Consider the following 26,476-nt stretch of genomic DNA (forward strand, 5'->3'; position numbering starts at 1 on the left):
CAGTTCTATTTTGGACAACTTTGAGGGGCCCATGTTCCTGTACATCCCTGGGGCTGGCAATTTCACTAGTTAGGTCCTTCTTCTAATGGATGCTGGGGCCTCAGAGGATCTACAGCCCTGAGGGGCTGATGGGAACTGGACAGACTGCTCTGGGCATGGCAGAAACAGAGGTCCTGTAGTTTTGGGGGAGGGGGCTGCCCCCAGCATGCTGTGGACCAGGCCCCGGAGAGATGCCAACCCAGGTGGATACTGGTGTGGGGCTTGCAGGGTGGGCCAACCAGGAGTGTTGAGGACTGGTATTATGGCATGTGACTGTGAGTGTGGTAGGTATCAGAGGAGAGCTTACCTGAGATGAAGAGATGATGAGAATGCATGGGATGTGTGTGTGTGTGTATGTGTGTGTGTGCACATGTCTGCCCACTGTCGTCTTAAAGGCAGTTCTCTTCTTCCACAGTGATTAGCTGACATGGAAGCAAATCTGTGGGTGATCTGGGGAGGGTGGCTCTTTCCTGCCTTTGTTCCAGACGCTGGACAAAACCCACATCACATCTGTTCAGACACCAATTTGGCCTGTCACTTACGAAGAAAAATCACCTCTCTGCTGGACTGATTAGGACAATTAGTTTTGGCTGTTAGGGCACGTATGCACCCACACATAAACACACACACACTCACTCACTCTCTCCTCTGTCTCTTTCACCCTCTCCCCATTCCACCAACTCCCCTGCCTCCCCTACTTGGAGCCCCACTGCACTCTCTTGCCACCAACCCTCCATCCAGTTCTGTCATCTGGGAGGCAGCCTCCGTATGTGACCACCCCTGAAGTCTGGTTTCCACACGCTGCTCACATTACCAAAGAAGAGACCGCTAATCCCATTTTAGTTTAGGACTTTGTTGCATATGGATAAGGTGGGAACACTGAATTAGATTATAGATGAAAACTTGGTATTCCAATGAAACATCGTTAATTCAGACTCTGTGAAGACAAATTCTGCATAATTTCAACGCAGCATGGACTAAACCTTATGAGTTGACTAGCTATAAAGAGAAAGAACCAACATAAAATACATTTCATTCCTTAAAGTGCATCTCAAGTAGAGATGCCATTATGCCAGATACTTCTTATTTCTCGTTTATTGAGCTTAAGCTATATGCATAACAAGTGCTTGGGGATAAGAAGAGGGTGAACAGAAAAAGGGGAGAAAAGTCTAAGACTTTTATCAAGCTTCAATTATAATAAATATGGAAGTAAACGAGTTCTTATAATTTTAAAAATCTTTCCTCTTTCTGTATGTTAAACACTTGACACCAATTCACTGAACCTAAATCTATTTACTTAATTTGGCTGTGTGGTTACTGCTTGGATTGGGAGTCAAGTTGGCCCAGTTCAACCCACAGCATTCCACTTAAAGTCTTGGGTAAAACTCCTTTATTTCTCGTTTAATTTTCTCCTCTGTCAAATTGCAGAAGAAATCTCAGAGTTGTAAATAATAATAATAATCCTTTTGAAGTTAAAAAGTGCTATTAAAATCACTACAATAGGAAAGCCAGGGATGGTCAGGCTGTCTGGTGGGAGCCTGTCATCTGGCAGGAAGTAAGAAAGAGACGTAGGATGGAGATTGCAGATACAGAGGCAACTATGCCAAACAGCAGCAGCTAGAAGCCCAACTCACCCCACCTGACTCTGGCTGACAGAGTCAGCAGGCCGACTTTTCCAGACCCCTGGAAGAGCCCATCCGTCGCTATACACTCGCTCTGCTGGAGGCAGTTGTAAAGAGCAGAGTTACCTCCCACCCGGCATTGCCCAGTTTTGTCTGGTCTGCATGGCTGGTCAAGCCAGTTAAAAGGAGGTAACAGGCTCCCTCCAGGGGCTCCCCTTGGAGAGACAGACACATCTCCTGGACTCTGAACTTGCATCTGGGAGCTATGACCTTGTTGCTGCTATGCTTCCTCTCTATAGGGAAGGTATAAATTCCTTCCTTAGGTTCAACTTCAAAGTCTCGTTCACAGCCACCTCCACCCTAGAGTCTTCTAGCTTACCTCCCTCCTGGGGAACAGCTGCCATGTTCAAAGTTGTCCCGATCTAGTTTTCAACGTACTTGTCACTGACTCATGGGGGCTGGCTCCTCTTCAATCCTCATCACAAGTTTTATTTAGCCAGACCATTATTTAGTCATTTTGTTTATCCCCCATCACCCTGGCACCTTGCATGGATAAGACCTTTAATAATGAAGCAACTTAGGATGCATGCACATACATATAAGGTGCCAGGGAGATGAGGGATAAACTGGGCTTCCCTGGTGGCACAGTGGTAAACAATCTACCTGGTAACACAGGAGATGCGAGTTTGATCCTTGAGTTGGGAAGATTCTCTGGAAAAGAAAATGGCAACCCATTACAGTATTCTTTTTTTTTTTTTTTAAATTTTATTTTTTTTAAATTTTAAAATCTTTACCATTACAGTATTCTTGCCTGGAAAATTCCATGGACAGAGGAGGCTGGTGGGTTACAATCCATGGGGTCACAAAACAGGCAGACACGACTGAGCACATGCATGAAAGAACGCAACACATGAGATTCTCAAACTTGGGTGATGATCTTTGAGGACCCGTGAGAAAGCATGTGAAATCCTGACACGAGGAATAATGGGGTGGTACAAAGGGCATGGGAAAGGAGTCACCAGACTCTGAACCATGTGACCTTGGGCAAATCACAGCCTGATGACCTCCCCAAACATGGGAGAAACTCACACTCCCAGCAGAACCGTGAGAGTGTCCACTCCAGAACAGTGTTTTTTAAACTGCAGCAGCACAAAAATCTATTCAAAAGCCAGCTCAGTGACCCACCATGTAAATCGTCTAAAGATTTCCCAGGCAGTTGGAAAGATTTCCCAGGTTTGTTGGCCAGACCCCAGAAACACCTCATCACTACCCTGGAACCACTGCCCCCTGGGGGTTTCAACTGTAGGATTTTGAAACCTCAAATCTAGATCACACCTATCACCTCCTACTTGTATAATTATACTTCTCGGTTGAAGGACCTGGAGATATAGTGCGTAGGCTGGCAGGGTGGGTGGAGGCTGGGTTTTCTTTAGGCTTCCAAACTACTGGAGGCAGGAATCAGGATATAGGAGCCCCAGTTAGGCAGAAGCCCTGAAACAGCTGGCCCAATAATACAGACAGGAAAATCAGAGGTCATGCCAGTCAAGTGTCCTTCAGCAGAAACCTGCTGCTGGAAAAGTGCTCCCACCAAGTCTCTGATACCTCTTTTCTGTCCAGTTATTTTATTAAACACGCATTTCCTAAGGACTTCCCCCTAAAAGCCAAATACTACTCTGACCTGGGAATTGATGACACAATCTCTGCCTCTAGGAACTTTGGAGGCTCTTTAGGAGCCTGTGGGTAAATGCCAGGAGAGCAAGGAATGACAGGAAGGCAGGTGACCCAGCCTTAAAGAGAGAAGGGACAAGTTGTTGGAGGAGTTGATCCTGTATGGTTAAAACCTGAAGCGCAGATGGGGGCTAGTTGGGTGGAGGTAGAGGAAGAGGGCAAGAATCTTTTGCACAGAAGAAACATGTTCAAAAGTAGCAGAAGAATGTGCAAAGAGCCAGGCTCAGCACTAAGCTGAGCTGAGACCCTTGCTCCTCCACTTCCTATCCTGGCAATGGGATTGAAGTCTCCTCCTCTAATAATCATACATACCCTGTGGGGCTGTGCTGAGAATTAAAGGAGATAATGAGCCAAAAGTACTGGGCACACAGGGTACTTAGTGAAGGGTATTAAATGTTGCTAAATATTTCCCACTACACTAGCCTGTAAGCTGCATAACCACTGGCTTGCCATCATCGGTTTATTCCTCCTTGTAGACTCACTTTCAGGCCCAGAGCCTTGCCTTTTGTAGGCACCGAATGAATATTTTTAAAATGAATGTTGAAAAAGTGCATAGGCGTATACCTATGTTTTCGGGATCAGAAAGCCATTTTTCCATAGCTAGAGCCCATCTATCTCTGTGGCCATATAGGCAGATGCATGGTTTCTCGAAATAGCTCAGCAAATTTTTCCCTCTCATGGTCCCAATGCACTGGCTCTCCCCAAGCCATACTACCCCAGCCGTACCCCTTCAATGGCAACTATCCTGACACATATCCACCGGGACACATGGGCAGACAAGGGGCTCTTCCTATAGACAGACAGGAGCAGAAGCTGAAGTATTAAAACAGGTTCTACCTTGTGAAGCACGGAGGCTGCCATCAACATTCAAAAACCCCACCATCTCAAATGTCCCATCCTCCCTCTTGCTCACATGCTGGAACCTTCAAAGAGACACCCTTCTTTTCCAACCTGAGTTTCTTCTCATCACCAACAGATGAGTGTCCCTGGCTCACATCCACCCAGCCCTGATCCCTTTTGCGTGGACTCCCACTCGTTATGCCTGACTTTGCTCCCATGAACTGTGGACCTCAGTTAAGTCCTGCCGCTCTGTGGCCTCACTTTTTTCACTGTCAGAACCCAGAGAGTCAGCGATGCTCCATGCTCAACTGGTAGTTATGTCTCAAGGGTAAAGGAGATAACAAATGAGATAACGTCTATGATGCACAGAAAACACCTCAAGAAGAAAGGCTCTGGATAAACACAAGGTGTTAAAACCACACCTGATTAGCATGTATGCCTCTGTCCACAGACTTCAACCATAGATTCCACTCTCCTCCACCCCTAAACATAAACACCCTTCCTGCCTGTAATCATTGTCTCTGCTACACATCTTCACATGCGTACATGTACCCACAGACTTTCAGCACCTGTATTTCCCCCAACATGCCCAGGGAAAATTGTTTTTCAACTCAGAGGAAGCTCAGGTTACAAATGCTCCCTTGCCCCTACACACAGGCTCTTTTTCAGGACGCAGAAAGAAGAGCCAAGCAGCCTATCTCTCAAGCAGGGCATTTCAGCTCCCACCATGAGGCTGCAGGAGATCCTTACCTGCCACAGCTCCTGCAAGGGCTTTCCAGGATGAGGTGACTCTTTGCTAGTTTGCCAGCACCCAAGACCAGAACGGAGGGGCCGATGGCAGCGAGAGGATGTGGCTGGAAGGCCAGAGCAAGGACCCAGACACTTCAGATGCTCAGCACCCTAAGTACTCCTCATTCCTGGGAAGTTAGGGCCCCGAAGTCAATGAATCAGGAGCACTTTCCTAGGCATGACACAATCATCGTGGGCAGGCAGACTGCTCAGGTCCTCCCCAGTTTAGTCCTTTCCACTTGGAGCAGCAACCAGAAAGCCTGTAGTGGTTGGTGCCTGTTGCTGCTGAGTTCTATGCTCTAAAGGCTGGAGTTAAGCATGTGGAAGGGTGTTCGTGTGTGTGCGAGTGTGAGAGTGTGTGTGTGTAGGGGAGTGGGGAGAGAGTGAGGGGCTGGCTGCCTGTGGTGGGTGAGAGAAAGAAATGAATGTGATATGTGTGTAGGTGTGAGACTGTGTGTGTGTTGCTTTGGCTGAATGAGTACAGGCAGTGCTAATTTGCTTCACTCGTGTCCAACTCTGTGAGACCCTATGACTGCAGCCCTCCAGGCTCCTCTGTCCATAGGATTCTCCAGGCAAGGATACTCGAGTGGGTTGCCATGCCCTCCTCCAGGGGATCTTCCTAAACTAAGGATCGAACCAGTGTCTCTTACCTCGAACCTGCATTGGCAGGCAGATTCTTTACCACCAGCGCTACCTGGGAATCCCCCAGCAGGCAGGGGGCCACTTAAATATCCAGGCTCATCACCCACCTTCCCTGTGGCCTATCCCTTCGGTGGAACAATCTATACCTCCAACTGCACCCGTGTCCCCGCCACCAGTGCGGACACACACAGCCCATCTCCAAAGTTCCAGACAGCAAAGTTCAGTGGCCCGGCCGCGGCTGTCAGACCCTGCCTGTACATCTCCCGCTTCCTCATTTCTGGACTTCGGTGTCACCCAACACCTCTGCCCCCGCAGATCAGACTCGGGACGGGGAGTAGATAAACCCGGTCTGTAGGAGACAAAGCCGGAAGGACGGGCGCACCCTCCTTTCTTCCAGGCGGGGACCAGACTCGCCGCACGCGCCCGGGCAGAGGGGAGACCCTGACAGTTACATGCGGAGACAAAGACACCTGGACAGACGCCGGCACAGACAGACAAAGACCGACTGACGCGCAGGCACGCCGCGGGGAGCCCAGTTTCCCGGGAGCCCGGCTCCCTCCTTGCGGACTGAGCGAGACCCCTGTCCACCTCACCTTATCTGTCCCTGCGCCTGGGGCTGACTTCAGGGTTTTTTTCTTTTCTTTTCCAGTGTGTTTGGCGATGTGCTCCCGTCTCTCCTCTCGCGCTGGCCGGGCGGGTCCCGAGATTGCTCTCAGCTCCGGCTTGCTAGATGAGGCGAGCAGAGAAACTTTCTACCTCGCCTCCCGCCCGGCGCCGCCCGTCGCCCGCCCGCTCGCTGGCTCCCTGAGCGCCGGCCCCAGCGCGGGTCCGGGAGCCTCGGGCGGGCGGGAGGGCAGGGCGGGGCGGGCGGACCGGGGCGGGGTTGGCGCCGCTCATTGGCCAGGGCGGGGCGGGGCGGGGCGGGGCGGGGCCGGCGCCGACGCCGCTCATTGGTTAGGGCTGCCGGCGGCTCTTCCCAGCGGCTCGGCGGCCTTTGTTCCCAGCTGACAGCTGGGTTTGCCCTCGACCTCCCGCTCGCCTGCATCCGCCTCCCGCGCGGGGTCCCGACTCCCCCAACTCTCCGATCTCACTTTCAGCAGATCCTCCGGATAACCCCGTCTGCTCGATCTTTTTCTCCCCCCTCCTTCTCTTCCCCCCTTCCTTCTTTTTTGTCTTTTTCTTATTTCCCCTTCTTTTCACCCCCTTCTTCTTACATGTTCCATTTTCCCCAGCACCATCTCTCCACTTCAGTCCCCTGGATTTCTAGGTTCAAAGAAGGCACCAGCAGTCTGGTAAGAGGCATTGGCTCGCCAGGATTGCAGGTTGGAGCCTAGACCACTGGCACTCCCACTCCGAAATGTTTCAGGTGAAAGTTGAGGACTGTTTATAGCTAGTAATCTTACCCAGTACCTTTCTAACACTATCATTTTCTCTACCACCCACTTTCAACTTCTAGCATTTGAGGTAGGAGAGGACCCAAGTTTACAAGATTTGGTTGGACAAAGGGTCAGTTTATTGGGTTTCCGGGGGTTGCATGAGGCTGGGGTCCTGAGGATGCATGCCCAGGGAGTATTGAGGTGGGGTGTGGGGAGATTGAAGTGCCTGGCTTCTGATTATAAGTAGAATGATGAAGGAAGATGGCCTGAAAGGGACCACACCATATTGTTTCTGCTGTTTCTCCACCTGAAACCCTGTAGAGGATCCTCACTATCCCCAGTTCTTGACCCTAAAGACTCCATCTTTCAATTCTTGGCTTCCTGGGAGGCAGCAAGGCATGAGGTTTAAGGGGTCAGTCAGACAAGCTCTGCTACTTATCAACTCTATGACCCTGAGTCACTGCTTTAAATTCTTTATATCCCAGTTCCTTCCTTTATAAAATTGGGATAACAATTCCCAGAATGTAAACTCCCTGAGAGCAGGGACTTTCTTTTTTTATTCATGATTGAACAACTTGATTCCTTTTGTTCACATATATCCCCAACACTCAGAACTTGATACATAGTAGGCACTCAATAAATAATTGTTGAATGAATGAATTTCTTATTTATGGATTTGCTGTGAGGATTAAATAAGAATCCCAGTATATGGTAAGTATGGGCTTCCCAGGTGGTACTAGTGGTAAAGAACACACCTGCCAATGCAGGAGACATAAACAGACGTGGGTTTGATCTCTGGGTTGGGAAGATCCCCTCGAGGAGGAAATGGCAACCCACCCCAGTATTCTTTTCATACTGTTCATGAGGTTCTCAAGGCAAGAATACTGAAGTGGTTTGCCATTGCCTTCTCCAGTGGACCACATTTTGTCAGAACTCTCCATTATGACCCATCCGTCTTGGGTGGCCCTACACGGCATGGCTCATAGTTTCACTGGGTTAGACAAGGCTGTGGTCCATGTGCTCAGTTTGATTAGTTTTCTGTGATTGTGGTTTTCATTCTGTCTGGCAATAGTGACCCACTTCAGTACTCTTGCCTGGAAAATGCCATGGGCAGAGGAGCCTGGTAGGCTGCAGTCCATGGAGTCACTAAGAGTCAGACACGACTGAGTGACTCACTTTCACTCTTCACTTTCATGCATTGGAGAAGGAAATGGCAACCCACTCCATTGTTCTTGCCTGGAGAATCCCAGGGACGGAGGAGCCTGGTGGGCTGCCATCTATGGGGTCGCACAGAGTCAGACATGACTGAAGCGACTTAGCAGTAGCAGCAGCCCTCTGATAAGGATAAAAGGGTTATGGAAGCTTCCTGATGAGAGAGACTGACCTTGGGGGAAACTGGGTCTTGTTCAAGTATTCTTGCCTGGAGAATTTCACGGACAGAGGAGCCTGGTGGGCTATAGTCTATAGGGTCAGTTAGCACGCATGCAAGCATGTGGAAAGTACATATGTGTGCATGCTAAGTTGCTTCAGTTGTGTCAGACTCTTTGCGACCCTATGGACTGTAGCCTACCAGACTCCTCTGTCCGTGGAATTCTCCAGGCAAGGATACTTGAACAGGTTGCCATTCTCTTCTCCAGGGGATCTTCCTGACCCAGGGATGGAACCCACATCTCTTATGTCTCTTGCATTGGCAAGGGGTTCTTTACCACTAGCGCCATCTGGGAAGCCCTGAAAGTGCATATACATGGCAGCAATTATAAATCTTGGGGTTGACACAAAGAAATTGTAGCACTGTTTATAATAGCTGCCATGAAAGTACATATACATAACAGCTATTATAAGTAATACTACAATTTCTTTGTGTCAACCCCAAGGCTGGTTACTCAGCTTTCTCAGACAATGCTTCCGACCCACCTTTGTATGTACTCATCCCTCATTGGAAAAGTCATTCTCTATTTGTCAAAATTTGAGACCTAAAATGCATTCCAGGGTTTGAGGTACAGCTCACTTAGAAGGACTGAGTTAGGCAAAGGGTCTGGGCAGAGCAGTGATGTGTGTGAGAGGTGAAATCCAGAAACAGTATGGAAGAATAGAAAAACCCTGTGCAGGGAAGCTTCAGAGATAAAGTGGGGTGTATGGAGAATGAGGGCAGAGTAAGGATGAAGAATGAGAGAGGAGAGCCATGATGCTACAGTGTGTATGCATGTGTGTGGTCATAAAAGCCTCAGGAATGTGGCCTCCTGAAGTACGAGGCCATAATTAGCTTCCTGATTCAGCTGTTGGGTATGGAAATGCAATGCCTGGGTGTGTCTGCCTCTGAAACCTCCGGTGGGATTCTCACTGTGGCTCCTCTCTCATTGTCTAGTGATGGTGTGTTATCTTTCTAGGTCCTGGCTATCCCATTTGGCCCTCTGCCTCTCTCAGGCTCTCCCTTGCTTGAGGTGAGTCTAGAAAACTGGGTCACGAATTACGCTCTTATAAAATATTCCCTGCCATCCTCATCAACTCGTTATCTGAGGTTCAAATGTCTTACTGTTCTAGCTTAGTATTCTGCTACTCAGCTCTAGGACCTCAGATTGGCCACAGAGGACCAAGCCCATGGCCCAGTAACCTGACAGCTGGTCTGAGCTAGAAGCACCTCTGCTTTTTTCAAAGTACTTTCTCCTATCACAATTTAAATAACCGTCTGATTTCTTGTTTGTCTTCAACTCTCCTGTGAGTTTCTTATTCAAAGCCCAACATCTTTCTTATTCGACATTGAATCCCCAGCACATTTTTTGTATGTAACAAGCACTCAAAAAGTACTTAAATAAATTCTGTGGTGGAAGGCAGGTTGATGTTGCAGAGAGTGGAATGAACTCATATACAAAAGATTCACGTCTATTCCTGCTTTTTCAAACTTGTAACCTTGTCGTCACCATATTGAGACTCAGTTTGCTCATCAGTAAAATGGGCCTAGTAATATTTGCCCTGTCTGTGGCACTGATGCAAATATGAAAAGGATTACTGAAATCAAAGTGGTAAGAAAAGTAAAAAATGTTAAATACCAGTTTAATGTTATTTTGAGTCTAAAAATTCAGGGCTTTGTGTTGGGAGGCAAGAAAGGATGACTGTATTTAACTGAGGCTGGGTAATCTCTGAAAGCAGGGGAGAAAATATTATTATACTAGAGCATGTGGTGCTAGTGGTAAAGAACTCATCTGTCAGTGCAGGAGACATAAGAGACATGGGTTCAATCTCAGGATTGGGAAGATCCCCTAGAGAAAGGCATGGCAACCCACTCTAGTATTCTTGCCCGGAGAAGGCCATGGACAGAGGAGCCTGGCAGGCTACAGTCCATGAGGTTGCAAAGAGTTGGACACGACTGAAGTGAGTGAGCATGCAGCAGAGATTGAGAAAAAGATTTAACAGATCAACAGGCTTCCACTACTCCATCTATCTTCCAGCTAGCCTGGGGAAGTAGCGGTAGGTTGATTTTCCTTCAGGCAAAGCCAGTGCCTCCTGATCTTAGAAGATGCCCAACCAATGTCCTGTCTCCCTCTAGGATGTGAAGCTCTTAGAACCAGAATTTACATTTCTTACTTGTACATCTCTGGGCACTTTACATCTCTTATCTCTGGATATCACTAAACTCCTGTGTTTTGAGAGGGCCATCTCTTCCTTGACTTCTCTACCTATTAAGAAAACAAGTTAGATAAAATGCAAATAGTGTTTCTCCTTTCCTAGAAAGTATTACACAACTTCCAGAAATTGTTTAGCATTATTGTTATCACCATCATTATCACTGTGACATTATTATATTATTATTCTGTATTCTTAACCTATATTCCCATTCAGGAGACCAGGGAAGTTGTGGAGGGAACAAACACTCCTCCAGGCCCTGAGGAGAACGTGCTGACCTCAGAATTCCTATCCTGGGATGACTCATCTCCATTAAGATGTTCAAGTCAACTTAGGAAATATGTCCACCCCATCCTTTCATCTAAAGGAAAACTGAGTCAAAGAACAAGATAAGAAATTGGCCCAGCTTCACTGGGACGCCAGGGTCTTAAGGCATGGCTCCTGTGCCTACCTCAGCAACCGTGTGACTGATCCAGTGCCTGATGTGCTTTGGTTTGGGCAGTGGAGACCACAGGCAGGCAGCCTTCCCCTGAGCAGAGACTAGTAAAGCAGTCACCTTAGCTAAAGCAAAGGGTTCAAATGGCGTTCATGCATTTTAAGTTGCTTCAGTCGTGTCCAACTTTTTGTGACCCTATGACTGTAGCCTGCAAGTCTCCTCTGTCCACAGGATTTTTCAAGAAAGAATACTGGAGTGGGTTGCCATGCCCTCCTACAGGGGATCTTACTGACCCAGGGTTCAAACCCACAGCTCTAGCATTGCAGGAGGAGTCTCTACTGCTGAGCCACCGGGGAAGCCCGTTCAAATGACACTAACTAGCTTCAGTGTGAAGAGGTTTTGTCCAGCCACCAGCCAGCAAAACTCACAAGATAACTGTTTAGCAAATGCTTCAGTGTAAATGCAAGACTAAACTAGATTATGGAAAAACTGAGAAGAAAATATTCTGACTTGATTCCTCCTATCCCAGCACCATTTTCAATAGGAGGTGGTTGGTTATTTCTCATTCAGCATCCTCGCTTTGAAAGGTTCTGGGCTATAGCACCTGTTAGGGAATCTGTCTCTTCCAGGGTTTGGACTAGTTTGTCTGAAAGTCTGAAGCAGGCAGATGTTTCCACTTTGTCTCTACTTACAGTATTAGGAAAGCTTGACTTAAACTGGGTTAAACAAAAGGAAAAAGAAAAAACCTGTCATGAATGAATAAGTGAAGAGATCAGCTCCCAGGTTAGTGCATACCATGGATTCACAATATCATCAGAGATCAGGTCTCCATTTCCTGATTTGGTATTTTCAGAGTAAGTGCTTTGTCCCAGAATGATTGTTTAGGAATACAGGCTGGATCTTTCAGTCCCATTGGTACACCCAAAGTCCAACAATAGTCTGAGGATTAAAGTACCTTTGTTTCTGCATCTCTTTCCTAGGATCAAGAAAACCTTTCCTGAAAGGTGAAAAAATCTTTCCTGCTGACACTGAACAAGCTTAGCCACATCAGCAAGCAGGCATTGACAAATCCAATGAGATTATTTTGATTGGCTTTTACCAAGGGATTGGAAGTGGAATAGACATTGGGACATACCTGTATCTGTTGTTTTCAAAGGAGAAGGGGGAAACTGTGGCGAGAACTGACAATCATTGCTTGTCTATTTCATCCCTGTACTTTGCTGGGCATTTTATCTACATTATCTTACTTAGTTATAGAAATCATTATTATTTCTATTTTCCAAGTGAAGAAACTGAAGCTTACAGTGGCTAAGTAATTTGCCCCAAAGTATAAGTAAGTGAAAGTGAAGGTGTTAGTCACTCAGTAGTGTCCAACTCTTTGCGACCTCATGGACTGTAGCCCACCAGGCTCCTCTGTCCATGGGATTTTCCAGGCAAGAATCCTGGAGTGGGTAGCCATTTCCTTCTCCAGGGGATCTTCCCAACCCAGGGATTGAATCTGGGTCTCTTGCATTGCAGGTGGATTATTTACCACCGAGCCACCAAGGAAGCCCTCCACCACCAGGTTTAAACTTCTTTCTTAGCATCTCTACAGTATGCCTCTTTCTTACCTGTGCATTCCTTTTCCTCCCTCCTCCCAAGAGATATGTCTTTTTACTTCCACACAACTTCCCCACCTCCATCAAGGCCACTACCATGCTCTTGCCTTCCTTCAGGGCAGAATGGAAGTGTCTTTCAAGGTCCTCCCCAAGCCCTGACCCTGCCCTCCTGCATGCCCTACTCCCACTCCATGATTGGAAGTCCTATCAAATGTGTCATGTCTGTGTCCTCTTCTTTCCTTCTTGCACACTTTGTGACTTGCGCTTTCTTGTTTTAGGTGAATGCGCCTTATTTTCCCACTAGATTTTTCAGTGGCCAGCTCCATGCTTAGTCCATGAGAGGGCCTTCCACAAATATTTAATGACTAAGCGAGGGCAGCGACCACCTCTTACTTCTCTAGCTCTCTTGTAAACCTCAGTCTGCTGCTGCCTGTGGGTGGTGACTAATGGACTAATTGGCTTTGGGCTGATTCCTCCCCAGGGCTGAGGAACGACAGGCAGACAAAGAAGCTGGCATGACCTTTGTCAGTACTGAGAGAGGCCTTGGGTAAATGGGCCCCATCAAGCCCACATTTGCTTGTAGCCCTCAACTCATTTAAGCAAATAGAGCATATGAGACCGTGACTTCTGGGAAATCATTTAGTTCCCCTATGGAGCATGTTGGCAGGCTCATTTCCTGTGCCTAGGGGGGAGGAAAAAAAAAATAGCAGAGAGGCTTTTGAGACCCTTTGTGCTGAAATAGAATTTACACACTTACTCACCTCTTTCTGAAGAAGCAGTTCAGGGAGCCAGCCCTAGACTGAAAGGCTGGTGCTGTCCCCTAAGAGTTGGTGACATCAAGACCGGTCGTCTGGGACCTGCCCTGGACTTGAGCTTCTGCTGCCTTGCTTGGCTTTCTTTTTTCTTTTCAGGGCGGGGGGATGTGCGTGCTGGATCTTCATTTATTGCTGTCTGTGGGTTTTTCCTTGGGGCATGTGGGGTCTCTAGTTGTGGCACTTAGCTTCAGTGTGGCACGTGGGATCTTAGTTCCTCAACCAGGGATCAAACTCAGGCCCCTGCACTGGAAGATGGAGTTTTAGCCACTGGACTACCAGGGAAGTCCCCTGCCTGGTTTTCTAACTGAATCCTCTAGGTCACTCCACTCCTCAAGTAGCATTGCCATTCTTCCCTCCCATCTTCTGGAACTAACTTCACTGCCTTTACTTTGTGTATTGAATTCTCTAGGTGTTCACCCTGTATTTTGCCTTTATTCTCCGACTCACTGTATTTGCTCCATGCTGACCATTTCTTTTGCTTTCATTCCCAGAATGATTGAGAAGGCCTCCATCTCACCAGCTCCAAAAATAGAGGCCAGAAAGGGGGCAGAGAAGGGAAGGCGGTGGGTGGCTGTACCAGGTGATCTCTGAGGTCGCTTCTGGCATTTTCTGACTCTTTTTACCTAAGGTGGCTGCTGCTGCTAAGTCGCTTCAGTCGTTGGGAGCAGCAAAAAAGGACAGCTGCAGGTGCCACTTGAGCACTTTGGCAAGAGGCTCTTGGTGATCTTGAACTAATTTTTCCTGTGAAAAAGCCTCAGTTTGCTTGAAGTTCCCTATTACACCTGCCTTGCAGAGTCGCCTTGAGTGTTTAATGCATCAACACTTGTGACAAGCTGAGCCCAGCATCCAACCTATAGGAAAACCCTTCAGCTACTCTTCTTCTCTGTGCAACCTCTCCTCCCCCCATCAGAAACCCAGGGCCTTTTCTGCCCTATTTCTTCCAATTAAAAACATTCTCATGATTTGGCCCCAAACCCATTCAGCATGGTGAAGTGGAAAAGCGAACAACATTTTAAAATTTTCATTATTTATTTATTGTTTTTGGCTGTGCTGGATCTTTGTTGCTGCACGCTGGCTTTCTCTAATTGCGGGGACCCAGGGCTACTCCTCATGGTGGGCATGGGCTTCTCATTGCAGTGGCTTCTCTTGTTGCAGAGCAGAGGCTCCAAGGTAAGTGGGCTTCAGTAATTCTGGTGCACAGGCTTAGCTGCTCTGAGGCATTTGGGATCTTCCTGGTTCAGGGATTGAACCTGTGTCCCCTGCATTGCCCGGTGGATTCTTATCCACGGCACCATCAGGGAAGTTCTGAGAACAGCATTTTGAGTCTATTGATTGCAGCTGAAGCCTTGAGTTTGAATCCAACTCTGCCCTCAGTCCCTATGTGATCTCGGCCAAATTTCTTGCTCCCATATCCTCTGCTTCCGGCACTTTTGAGTGATTTTAACACTATAATCTCACAGAGAGGAATGCAAGAAAAAATTACAGATGATTAAAATACTATCTATAGAACTTCCCTGGTGGGCCAATGATTAATATCTGCTTTGGGGTGGGGCGGGTTCGATCCTTGGTCAGGGAAGTGCCATACACCTCAAGGTGCAGCCAAAACAAACAGCTACAATTTTGCGGGTACTGTGATTGTTATTTTTTTTTTTAATTATTTTTTTGATCTTAGTTGAAGCACACAAGGGGCTTCCCAGCTTGGCACTAGTGGTAAAGAACCCACCTGCCAATGCAGAAAATGTAAGAGAGGAGGGTTTGGTCCCTGGGTCAGGAAAATCCTCTGGAGGAGGGCATAGCAACCCACTCCAGTATTCTTGCCTGGAGAATCCCATGGACAGAGGAGCCTGCCGGGCTACAGTCCATGTGGGTCACAAAGACTAGGACAAGACGGAAGTGACTGAGCACACAGCAAGGACACAAGATCTTCTCCATGTCATGTAGGATCTTTCCTTGTGGCACATGGCCTTTCTAGTTGCCAAATCTGGGCTCCAGAGCCTGCAGGCTCAGTTCTGCTTCATGTGGGATCTTAGCTCCCCAACCAGGGATGAAACCCATATCCCCTGCATTGCAAGGTGGATTCTCAACCACTGGACCACTAGGGAAGTCCCCCATGAAATGAAAGAGCCCTTCACACCAGAGTGAATATGACTCGTCCTCCACAGCTTAGGGCTGCTCCCTTTCTGCTCCACTTCGTGCCCACCCTCTGCCCTAAGGTCTGAATTTTATCACAGAAGATAATCAGTCTCAGTGAATGCAGCAGAGGGCACTTCCTGACACAAGCAGTGGGTGGACGACACTCATCTGTCCTTGAGCTCCGTGTAGCGAGGTTCTGAGCAGAGAACTGTAATGCCCAGTGGGAAAGAAGTAGCTGGAAGTTAGGAGGGCAGCCCGGGGAATGAGTCCAAAATGGCAGCTTGGGAGGAAATAGCCGGCTGCCGGTTCTGGAACCTCGCAGAGCAGTGTTTAGAATGTTCTCTCTCATTAATCCTATTTAAAGCCTGGCTGCTGAGAAGGGAGGGGGAATCCTGTTTCAACTAGCAGTGCTGAGGTTCCCCGCCACCCCCTCACCACCACCCCACCCCTCCACCGCCCCCCAGTGGGAGGGGAAAGGGGTTCAATGGGGCCACCCTGCTGGCTCTCACAGCCTCTCAGAAGAGCGTCTCCAGCTTCCCCTCCCCCGAGACCTGCATTTTATTGGTCTGCCCCAGGACCTGATCTGTGTGGAGGGAGCAGCTGCTTGCTAAGAAGGCGGGAGGTGTGGACTGGCAGGCTGCCGTGCTGGTGAGGGTGCTGGAGAAGGTGAGGTGCAGAGGGAGGGACAAAAAATGGGGATTCTTATACAAGAGGGATTTCTGGGAAAGTCCTGCTCCCTCTGACATGGGGAATTCTCTCACTGGTTTAAAAGCTAAGAACAAACATTCCCAGCTTGTCTCTTCGAGATTCTCATGGAAAAGCCAGGTCTAGGGAAAGGGGGCCTCCCTGGCCTTGAAAGGAAAAGTGTGAGTGAACCTACCGTTTATAATGCAGGGTCAGTGGCAGCCTGGATGGGAAGGGAGTTTGGGGCAGAATAGATACACGTTTGCTGTGCTGTGCTCAGTCACTCAGTCATGTCTGACTCTTTAAGACCCCATGGACTACAGTCCACCAGGCTCCTCTGTCCACGGAATTCTCCAGGCAAGGATACTGGAGTGAGTGCCGTTCCCTTCTTCAGGGGATCTTCCCAACCCAGGGATCGAACCCAGATCTATATTGCAAGTACATTCTTTACTGTCTGAGCCACCAGGGAAGCCCCAGATACATGTATATGTATGACTAAGTCCCTTTGCTCCTGCCCAGTCACAATATTGTTAATCAGCTATCCTCCAATATAAAACAAAAAATTAAAAATAAAAAAGTGCAGAGTCAGCCTTTTGCAAAAAGGGAGAATAATGGACAGTGTTTACCTCTGTGGTATTATTCCTGGGAGACCAAAAAGAGCCTTTCCAAATAAATCCTTGTAAATGTGAGTCAATCCTTGAGATTTATTTATGAACTAAACAGCATCTTCTAGTGTTGTTTTCCAAAGGCCAGAGTTCGTGAGTAGCTCTATCTAGCTGCATGACCATGAATATCATTTAACCTCAGCTGATTAGCTGTAAAGTGGAGAGATTCCCCCTCCTCGAACCAACCCCACCCCTCACCCCCATCTGACACACATCTCACTGAGTTATTACCAAGACCAAATCAGGTGACAGCGCGAAAGTGCTTTTGAGTTGAAAGTCACTGTCTACACTTGAAGGGCGTATTTTTTTAACTCAGAGTTTCCTCCAGTCTCAGGCAGACTTTAACCTTGCTGGTGCTTGTTGCCCAGTATTCCGCTCAGCTGTAAGAACCAACACTGAAATTTCACAACAGAGACAAGCCTGCTCTCCTGGTTACTTCCTCTTGTTCTGAGACACTTTCTTTGCTTGGGCCTCTCTTGGGTTGTCTGAGAAGGTGCCATGAAAAAGGTCAGAGCCTTTGCTAGCAAGACTGGTCAGGACTGAAAAGTCTGCATGCCATGATCCCAAGAGTGGATCGGGAGTACAGTCAACCAATGGGAAAGGCAGAGTCATCGAAGCGTGTCTGAAGATGTAAGAGTACTGGGCCAATAGGAAGCCAGATTTGTAGGTCTAGGTCCAGCCTTGCTAGGATCAAGGTAGTGTATTGTTGTTGTTTAGTCTCTAAGTCAGGTCCAACTCTTTTGCAACGCCATGGGCTGTAGCCCACCAGGCTCCTCTGTCCATGGGATTCTCCAGGCAAAAAGACTGGAGTGGGTTGCCATTTCCTTCTCCAGGGGATCTTCTTGGCCCAGGGACCAAACCCAGGTCTCCTGCATTACAGGTGGATTCTTTACCACTGACCCACCAGGGAAGCCCAAGGCACTTTACAAAAGCATTTAATTGTTTTGTACCTTAGTTTTCCCTCTCAATTTAATAGGGATAATAAAACCTATCTTGTGTTCCCATTTAGCTTGCATGAAGGTTACAGGGAATTGTGAATGAAAGGCTGCAAATGTATGGTTATTTGGGATTGTCAGGCTGCCCTTGATAAATGCCCATTTGGCGGTGCTGTTGCTGTCTTGAAGAACAGTCAACTTCACAACGATTTGTTAAACTCCCACCGTGGCAGGCACCATTCTCATTGCCTTGAAAGCAGTAAAGTGGTGGGGTAGAATATGCTATTTTTAGCACTTAAAACTGAAAACCAAAAAAAAAAAAAAAAATCAATGTGCGCATAGAGGGATAATGTAACAGGATTGTGCTCATGAGGGAAGGGAAGACATTATATATTAACTTCTACCCAAGTGGAACTTGACATTTATGTAGCAAGTGAAATCACCACAACTAAAAAAACAAATTAACAGCCCTGTTATCACCAGGCAGGGAGACAGAGAGAAGTGCAAACTATCTCTGAGATGTCTAGGGGGATTTGAGGAAAAACACCCTTGTTTTAGATTGACAGAATCTTGGCCCAGGCATCAGATGTGGGACTTTAAGATTTCCTTTTTCTCAACAGAGCAGAGACTTAATCTATTTGTAGAGCACTTCATACTTTTGAACTTCAAACATTCTCTTGTTTGATCTTTGCCAACCTTGTAACATAGGAAGGATAAGTATTATTTTAAAAAAATATTGAAGTAGAGCTGACTTATAGTCTCATGTTAATTTCTGCTGCTGCGGTTGTGGCTCAGTCACCCAGTTGTGTCCGACTCTTTTCGACCCTATGGACTGCAGCACGCCAGGCTTCCCTTTTCCTTCACCATCTCCCAAAGTTTGCCCAAGTTCATGTCTATTGTATTGGGGATGCTATCCAACCATCTCATCCTCTTGATGCCCCTTTCTCCTTCTGCCCTCAATCAGGGACTTTTCCCAGCAGCAGGGACTTTCCCCAATGAGTCAGTTGTTCGCATCAGGTGACCAAAATACTGGGGTTTCAACTTCAGTGTCACTCCTTCTGCTATACAGCCTAGTAATTCATTTGTACATATATATACATATTCTTTTCATATTCTCTTCCATTCATATTCTTTTCCGTTATGGTTTGTCACAGGATATCAAATATAGTTTCCTGTGCTATATAGTAAAACTCTGTTGTTTATCCATCTTATACATATGAGTTTGCACCTGCTAATCTCAACTCTCAATTCATCCCTCTCCCACCTCCACCCTCCTTGGCAACCATAAGTCTGTCCTCTTATGTTTGTGAGTCTGTTTCTGTTTCATAGTATGTTCATTTGTGTTGTATTTTAGATCCCACATAGAAGTGATATCATATAATATTTGTCTTTCTCTTTCTGACTTACTTCACTTAGTATGATAATCTCTGCATCCATCCATGTTGCTTCACATGGCATTATTTCATTGTTTTTTTTTATGTCAAGTCAGTCATTTCAACAAGGATCCCTGAATCCTTTTATTGGAGAGTGGTAAACCAGCATTTGCTCTAAGCTGCTCATTGTTTTGAAATTGGAATGTCATTGCCTTTAGGCCCTGTCAGTGCTAGAAAGTAAAAAAGAAAAAAAAAAAATTAAGTCATTCAGTTGTGTCCAGCTCTTTGCCACCCCATGGACTGTAGCCTACCGGGCTCCTCTGTCCATGGAATTCTCCAGGCAAGAAAACAGGAGTGGGTAACCATTCCCTTCTCCTAGATGATCTTCTCCACCCAGGGATCAAATCCAGGTCTCCAGCATTGCAGGCAATTCTTTACTGTCTGAGCTAGAGAGTAAAGGTATGTATTAATATATTCAACTTTGTCTCCATACAAGTCTATATTATTTCTACTATTACTCACCAGTTCCTAAGTTAAGCTAAATAAGAATTTCCATTGATGTCACAGACTCTAGTTCAGAACTACATGGTTCGTTTTATTCTTTTCCCCTTATCTGTAACCTCCTACTCCAACTATGAGAAATTTAGCTTCTACCATTCTCTATCCTTTTACGTATTTTTTCAATCCCAGTGTTCAGAACTCAGGGTTCTGACTACCAGTCCAATACTCTAGTTCCTGCCATGCTAATTCTGCTCATTGAGCAACCCAAGTAAACAAATTCCCTTTTCCACATGAAAACCTTGCAGATTTTTAAAAATCAGAATCTGGTCCATTTTGAACTACTCATTTCCAAATTTAACATTCCCATTTTTTTCGCCACCATTTTACTCATGTAATATGATTTTCTTATTTATTCAACAAATATTTCAAGAGAACCAGTCATGCTTTCCACTGTGCTAGGAACAGGGCAGTGAACAAGGCAGACACGTCCTTGTCTTCATGAAACTTACAGCCTTGGTAGGGAATACGGTCATTGAGTAAGTAAAAGAGTAAATGTGATGCTGTAGGAGGTACAGGGAATCCAGGAACTATGTTGAGGACGCTGCCTAATCTATGCCCACTAATCTTCCTTATATCTGTGTGCCACACCTGTCTAATTAGGGTCACCATAGAGTGTGAGGCCTTGAAGAGGTCACATTAATTCAAATAGTTTTATTGGAGTATAATTGCTCTACAGTGTTGTGCCAGTTTCTGCTATACAACGAAGTGAGTCTGCTGTATGCACACATACACGCCCTCCCTCTTGGATCTCCCTCCCACCCACTTCTCATCCCACCCCTCTAGGTCATCACAGAGCCCTGAGCTGAGCTCCCTGCTATACGGTAGGCTCTCTTACACACGGCAGTGCACACGCATCAATCCCGACTTTCCAGTCTACCCCCATCTCCATGACCACGTATCTGTTCTATATGTCTGTGACTCTATTCCTCCCTGCAAATAGGTTCATAGGTACCATTTTTCTAGATTACACATATATGTGTTACTCTTTCTGAGTTACTTTACTGTGTATGACAGACTCTAGGTCCATTCATGTCTCTACAAATGACCCAGTATTGCTCCTTTTTTATCACTGAGTAATAATCCATTTTGTATATGTATCACATCTTCTTTATCCATTCATCTTTGACGGACACTTAGGTTGCTTCCGTATTTTGGTCATTGTAAGTAATGCTGCTGTGAATGTTATGGTACATATTAGTGTCTTTGTATTTTATTTTATTTTATTTTTTTCAGATATATACCTAGGAATGAAATTGCTGGGTTTTATGGTAGTTCGAGTTTCAGTTTTTTGAGAAACCTCCTTACTGTTTTCCACAGTGGTTGTACCAATTTACATTTCCACCAACAGTGTACAAGTGTTTCCTTTTCTCCACATCCTTGCCAACACTTCTTACTTGTGTTCTTTTTGATGATAGCCATTCTGACAGGTGTGAAATGATACCTTATTGTGGCTTTGATTTGCATCTTCCTGATGATTAGTGATGTTGAGCATCTTTTCATGTACTTATTGGCTATCTGCATTCTCTCTTTGAAAAAACGTCCGTTCAGTTTTTCTGCCCATTTTTAAATTGGGTCTTTTTCTGATTGTTGAATTCTATGAGCTGTTTGTATATGATAGATATTAACCACTTATCAGAACTGATATATTTTTATTTTTTATTTTATTTACCAGTTGCAGCATGTGGGATCAGGTTCTTGACCAAGGATCAAATCCTGGCCTCTTGCATTGGGAGCACAGAGTCTTAGCAACTGGACCACCAGGGAAGTCCCCAGACCTGATTAATTTTTAAATGGAAATTAAACCGTTTACAGTTTTCCCACATATTTTTGGTTTGGGCCCAAGATTCTAGTCTGTAACAATTTCTTCTTGTCTCTGCTTCTGTTAACAAAGATGTCTTTGAAAAAAACTAGAAACCTGCTCAGGTTATGTCAACTTATGGGAGCTTACTGTAAAGACAAGAAAAGCTTCTGCAGACCTCGGTCAGGGTTCTCAGAGGAGGAGAGGGAGGGGCCACAGCAGCTGAATAAGGTTGACAACCCTGGGGCCCATCGGCCACTTATGCATCCTCACTCCTCCACCTCTTCTTCCTTCTCTACTTCCTATTCTTTTCCTATTTCTGCCTGTGGTTTCTTTTGATTCTTGTTTGTTTGCTTCTTGTTGCCTTTTCTCTGTGCCTTTCTACTTCTACACTGTTCTGTCAGCTGCACTGGCTGCCTTTGAACATGCAGAAGATAAATCAGCCCTGTCTCTCCCGAATCAAGTGCCCACACGGGCCTGGATTAGGGACTTCCCTGGTGGTCTAGTGGCTAAGATTCTGAGTTCCCATTGCAAGGGGCCCAGGTTCAATCCTTGGTCAGGGAACTAGATCCCACATGCTGCAACTAAGAGTTCACGTGCTGCAGCGATAAGCAAAGATCCTGTGTGTGGCAACTAAGATCTGGCGCAGCCAAATAAAAAAATACAAATAAAATATATTTTTTTAAATGAACACATTCACTTTGCCTCCTCATGTGTGCGCTGACAGCCAGACATGATCCCAACCATTTGTCACTTGAACAAGAGATTTGTTTTCTTCTTCTAAATGATGCCTGTTATAACAGGAATGTCTTAGGCATCAACAAAGATATTATCCAAACTTGCGGTGGAATTGGCAGCCATTCCATTTCTCTTCTTGTCGTTACATCCAGCCTTTGAAGGACAACAGGGAAATGAGACTCAGAGGCTGATTTTCTGAAGGGATGAATGCATCTGTGGCCAACACTGTCTGTAGAACTTGAAGCTGCCATTCAAAATGATACCTGACCAAGTATTCATTGGCTGTTGCCTACCTCAAACATGGGATATGATTTCTCCTTCAGTTGAATGAAGGTGAAGTAGACCGGAGGCTGGCCTTCTTAAATGCTAAGGTTGGTTATAAGACTTTATAGTATATGTTAAAGATTGATAGGGCAAGAGAGGTCCTTTAAGTATGAAATCAAAGTGTTATCCAAGGATAGATGTATCTGTGGGATCAATATCTCATCTTTTGTCCTGTCATTTTCTAAGTGTGGGACCTCATTCAAGATACAGATTATTAGGCACCACCCTCATCTATTGGATCAGAAACTCTGGGGGTGGAGGCCACTAATTTGTGTTTAACAAGTGGTTTTGATTCACACTCAAGTATAAGAACCACTGCTTTCAGTCTAAGAACTGGAGTCATTTTTGCTTTTGCAAATAATACTAACCAAGGTAAGAATCAAAATAGATGGACATTCTAAACATTTATAATGGTGAATAATGAAGCTGTATGTGTGCATGTATGTATGTATTATAGTGTATATATATTTTAAAAATATGTTACATATTATATTTATATATCATATGTTGGAGAAGGAAATGGCAACCTACCCCAGTATTCTTGCATGGGAAATCTCATGGACAGCCTAGAGAACTGCACTCCATGGGGTCCCATAGAATCGAGCACGACTTAGCAGCTGAGTACATCATTTGTATTTCTTAGGTATATTTCATGTATGCCAATATTTACTTTCATATTTTATGAAATTATTTTGCATAATGTATGGAACTATATGAAAAATATAAAATATATTTTATTGATAATATTTATAAATTTCATATTGTATAGTACACATATATATGTGTGTGAATACAAATACGAAATAAGCCTTGTAAACTGCTATGCAATTTGAAGATGGTGTTCTTTTGGGGATTTGAATAGCATCATTCTTTTTTACTTCACACTTACAACCAGTTTTCAATAGGACAAAAAGAAAGTGAATGTGGTTGAGAAATCGATGTACTACCTCTATGCCTAACAAAGAATAGATTGGAAAATGGTGATTGAGTCAGTGGGCAAAGAACCTCTTAATATACCAAGAAACCTTCCTGTGTAGAGATAGAATACTTCACATTTAAGGAAATATCAAGAATGGGGACAAATAGGGAAGGATCAATTGTTGAGACTGGGATTACATATGCATACTAGTCTGTGGCCAGCACAGCAGATAGGGATCGAAAGTGGTCGACACACAGTTTGGGAAAAAGAAACTAGAGACAGAATTAAAGTTTTAAAGATGGGACCAGGGGACTCAAGACCTCTTGGGTCAAGAGCCTTGTTCCTCAGAGTCCCATCACTTTTATTTAGTGTTTTGGCAAGCAGAAAGTATCTGTTGTGTTATAATGAAGTCAGCCTCCTGTGTCCCTGGTCACATCTCCCATTTTCTTGATTACTTTAAACTATCTTTCTTATTTTCTTGTACAAGGCCTATCACCTAGCTGGAGATCATAGACCAGTATATGCTTTGGGAAAACATCTTAGTGTGTGCACAAGCAGTGTTCTACACTTGCGCTTAAAAGTGAAGTCACTCAGTTGTGTCCGACTTGTAGCGACCCCATGGACAGCAGCCTACCAGGCTCCTCCGTCCATGGGATTTTCCAGGCAAGAGTACTGGAGTGGGTTGCCATTTCCTTCTCCAGGGGATCTTCCCGACCCAGGGATCGAACTCAGGTCTCTCGCCATTGTAGACAGATGCTTCACCGTCTGAGCCACCATTTGCGCTTACCTGGTGTTAAAAGGCCCACACTATGTTTTTCCTTAGCTTAGCAGGGCATGACAACCCCAACTGAGCAACCTGATGTACTTTTATTTGGGTTATGCTGTATTGCTATATTTTGTTTTTATTCTTTTCCCATGGTGATTTTCTCATGGCTTAGCCAGAGCAAGGTGACTGACTATTAACCCCTGCACTACTATATATACAATAGAGAACTAATAAGGACTTTCTGAATAGCACAGGAAACTCTATTCAATACTCTGTAATAACCCATATGGGAAAATAATCTAAAAAAGAGTAGATTTGTATATATATGTATATATATATATATATATATATATATATATATATATATATATAACAACTTATTCACTTTGCTAAATAGCAGAAACTAACAAAACATTGTAAATAAACAATTTGTTGTTTGTTTATGTTGAGTCACTGTGTCTTTTTGCGACCGCATTGACTGTAGCCCGCCAGACTCTTCTGTCCATGGAATTCTCCAGGTGAGAATCCTGGAGTGGTTTGCCATTTCCGTCTCTAGGAGACCTTCCCCACCCAGGGATCAAATCTGTGTCTCCTGCATTGGCAGGTGAATTCTTAACCACTGAGGCAACTATCAGTTCAGTTCAGTGCAGTTGCTCTATCATGTCTGACTCTTTGTGATCCCATGGACTATAGCCTACATCAGGTTGCTCACCTGGGGTTGTCATGCCCTGCTAAGCTAAGGAAAAACATAGTGTGGACCTTTTTAACACGCCAGGCCTTCCTGTCCATCTCTAGCTCCCAGAGTTGGAATCAAACTCATGTCCATCAAGTCAGTTATGCCATCCTACCATCCTCTGTCGTCACATTCTCCTCTCGCCTTCAATCTTTCCCAGCTTCAGGGTCTTTTCCAATGAGTCAGTTCTTTGCATCAGGTGGCCAAAGCATTGGAGTTTCAGCTTTAGCATCAGGACTGATTTCCTTTAGGATGGACTGATTGGATCTCCTTGCAGTCCAAGGGACTCTCAAGAGTCTTCTCCAACACCACAGTTCAAAAGCATCAATTCTTCAGTGCTCAGCTTTCTTTATAGTCCAACTCTCATATCCATACATGACTACTGGAAAAACCATAGCTTTGACTAGATGGACCTTTGTTGGCAAAGTAATGTCTCTGCTTTTTAATATGCTGTCTAGGTTGGTCGTAGCTTTTCTTCCAAGGAGTAAGCGTCTTTTAATTTCATGGCTGTAGTAGCCATCTGCAGTGATTTTGGAGCCAAAATAAAAAGTCTGTCACTGTTTCCACTGTTACACATCTACTTGCCATGAAGTGATGGAACCGGATGCCGTGATCTTTGTTTTCTGAATGTTGAGCTTTAAGCCAACGTTTTCCCTCTCCTCTTTCACTTTCATCAGAGGCTCTTTAGTTCTTCTTCACTTTCTGCCATAAGGGTGGTGTCATCTGCATATCTGAGGTTATTGATATTTCTTCCAGCAGTCTTGATTCCAGCTTGTGCTTCATCCAACCCCGTGTTTCTCATGATGTACTCTGCATAGAAGTTAAATAAGCAGGGTGACAATATACAGCCTTGATGTACTCCTTTCCCTATTTGGAACCAGTCTGTTGTTCCATGTCCGGTTCTAACTGTTGCTTCCTGACCTGCATATAGGTTTCTCAAAAGGCAGGTCAGGTGGTCTGGTATTCCCATCTCTTTCAGAATTTTCCACAGTTTATCATGAACCACACAGTCAAAGGCTTTGGCACAGTCAATAAAGCAGAAAGAGATGTTTTTCTGGAACTGTCTTGCTTTTTCCATGATCCAGTGGATGTTGGCAATTTGATCTCTGCTTCCTCTGCCTTTTCTAAAACCAGCTTGAACATCTGGAAGTTCACGGTTCACGTATTGCTGAGGCCTGGCTTGGAGAATTTTGAGCATTACTTTACTAGTAGTGTGTGAGATGAGTGCAATTGTGTGGTAGTTTGAACATTCTTTGGCATTGCCTTTCTTCGGGATTGGAATGAAAACTGACCTTTTCCAGTCCTGTGGCCACTGCTGAGTTTTCCAAATTTGCTGGCATA

At 45.4% G+C, this 26,476-nt stretch overlaps 1 protein-coding gene across 1 annotated transcript in view; it reads right to left on the reverse strand.

Annotated features, from left to right (window-relative positions):
• The window catches only part of LZTS1 (leucine zipper tumor suppressor 1), a 66,268-nt gene extending 59,841 nt beyond the window's left edge, over nucleotides 1-6,427 (reverse strand). The window contains exon 1 of the mRNA XM_052645107.1: nucleotides 6,254-6,427. The gene's annotated coding sequence lies outside the window, so the exon portion shown is untranslated. The remainder of the gene's footprint in view (nucleotides 1-6,253) is intronic.
• Nucleotides 6,428-26,476: the final 20,049 nt, after the last annotated feature.

The sequence above is a fragment of the Budorcas taxicolor genome, chromosome 8, assembly GCF_023091745.1.
Source record: "Budorcas taxicolor isolate Tak-1 chromosome 8, Takin1.1, whole genome shotgun sequence".
NCBI classification, from domain to species: Eukaryota; Metazoa; Chordata; class Mammalia; order Artiodactyla; family Bovidae; genus Budorcas; species Budorcas taxicolor.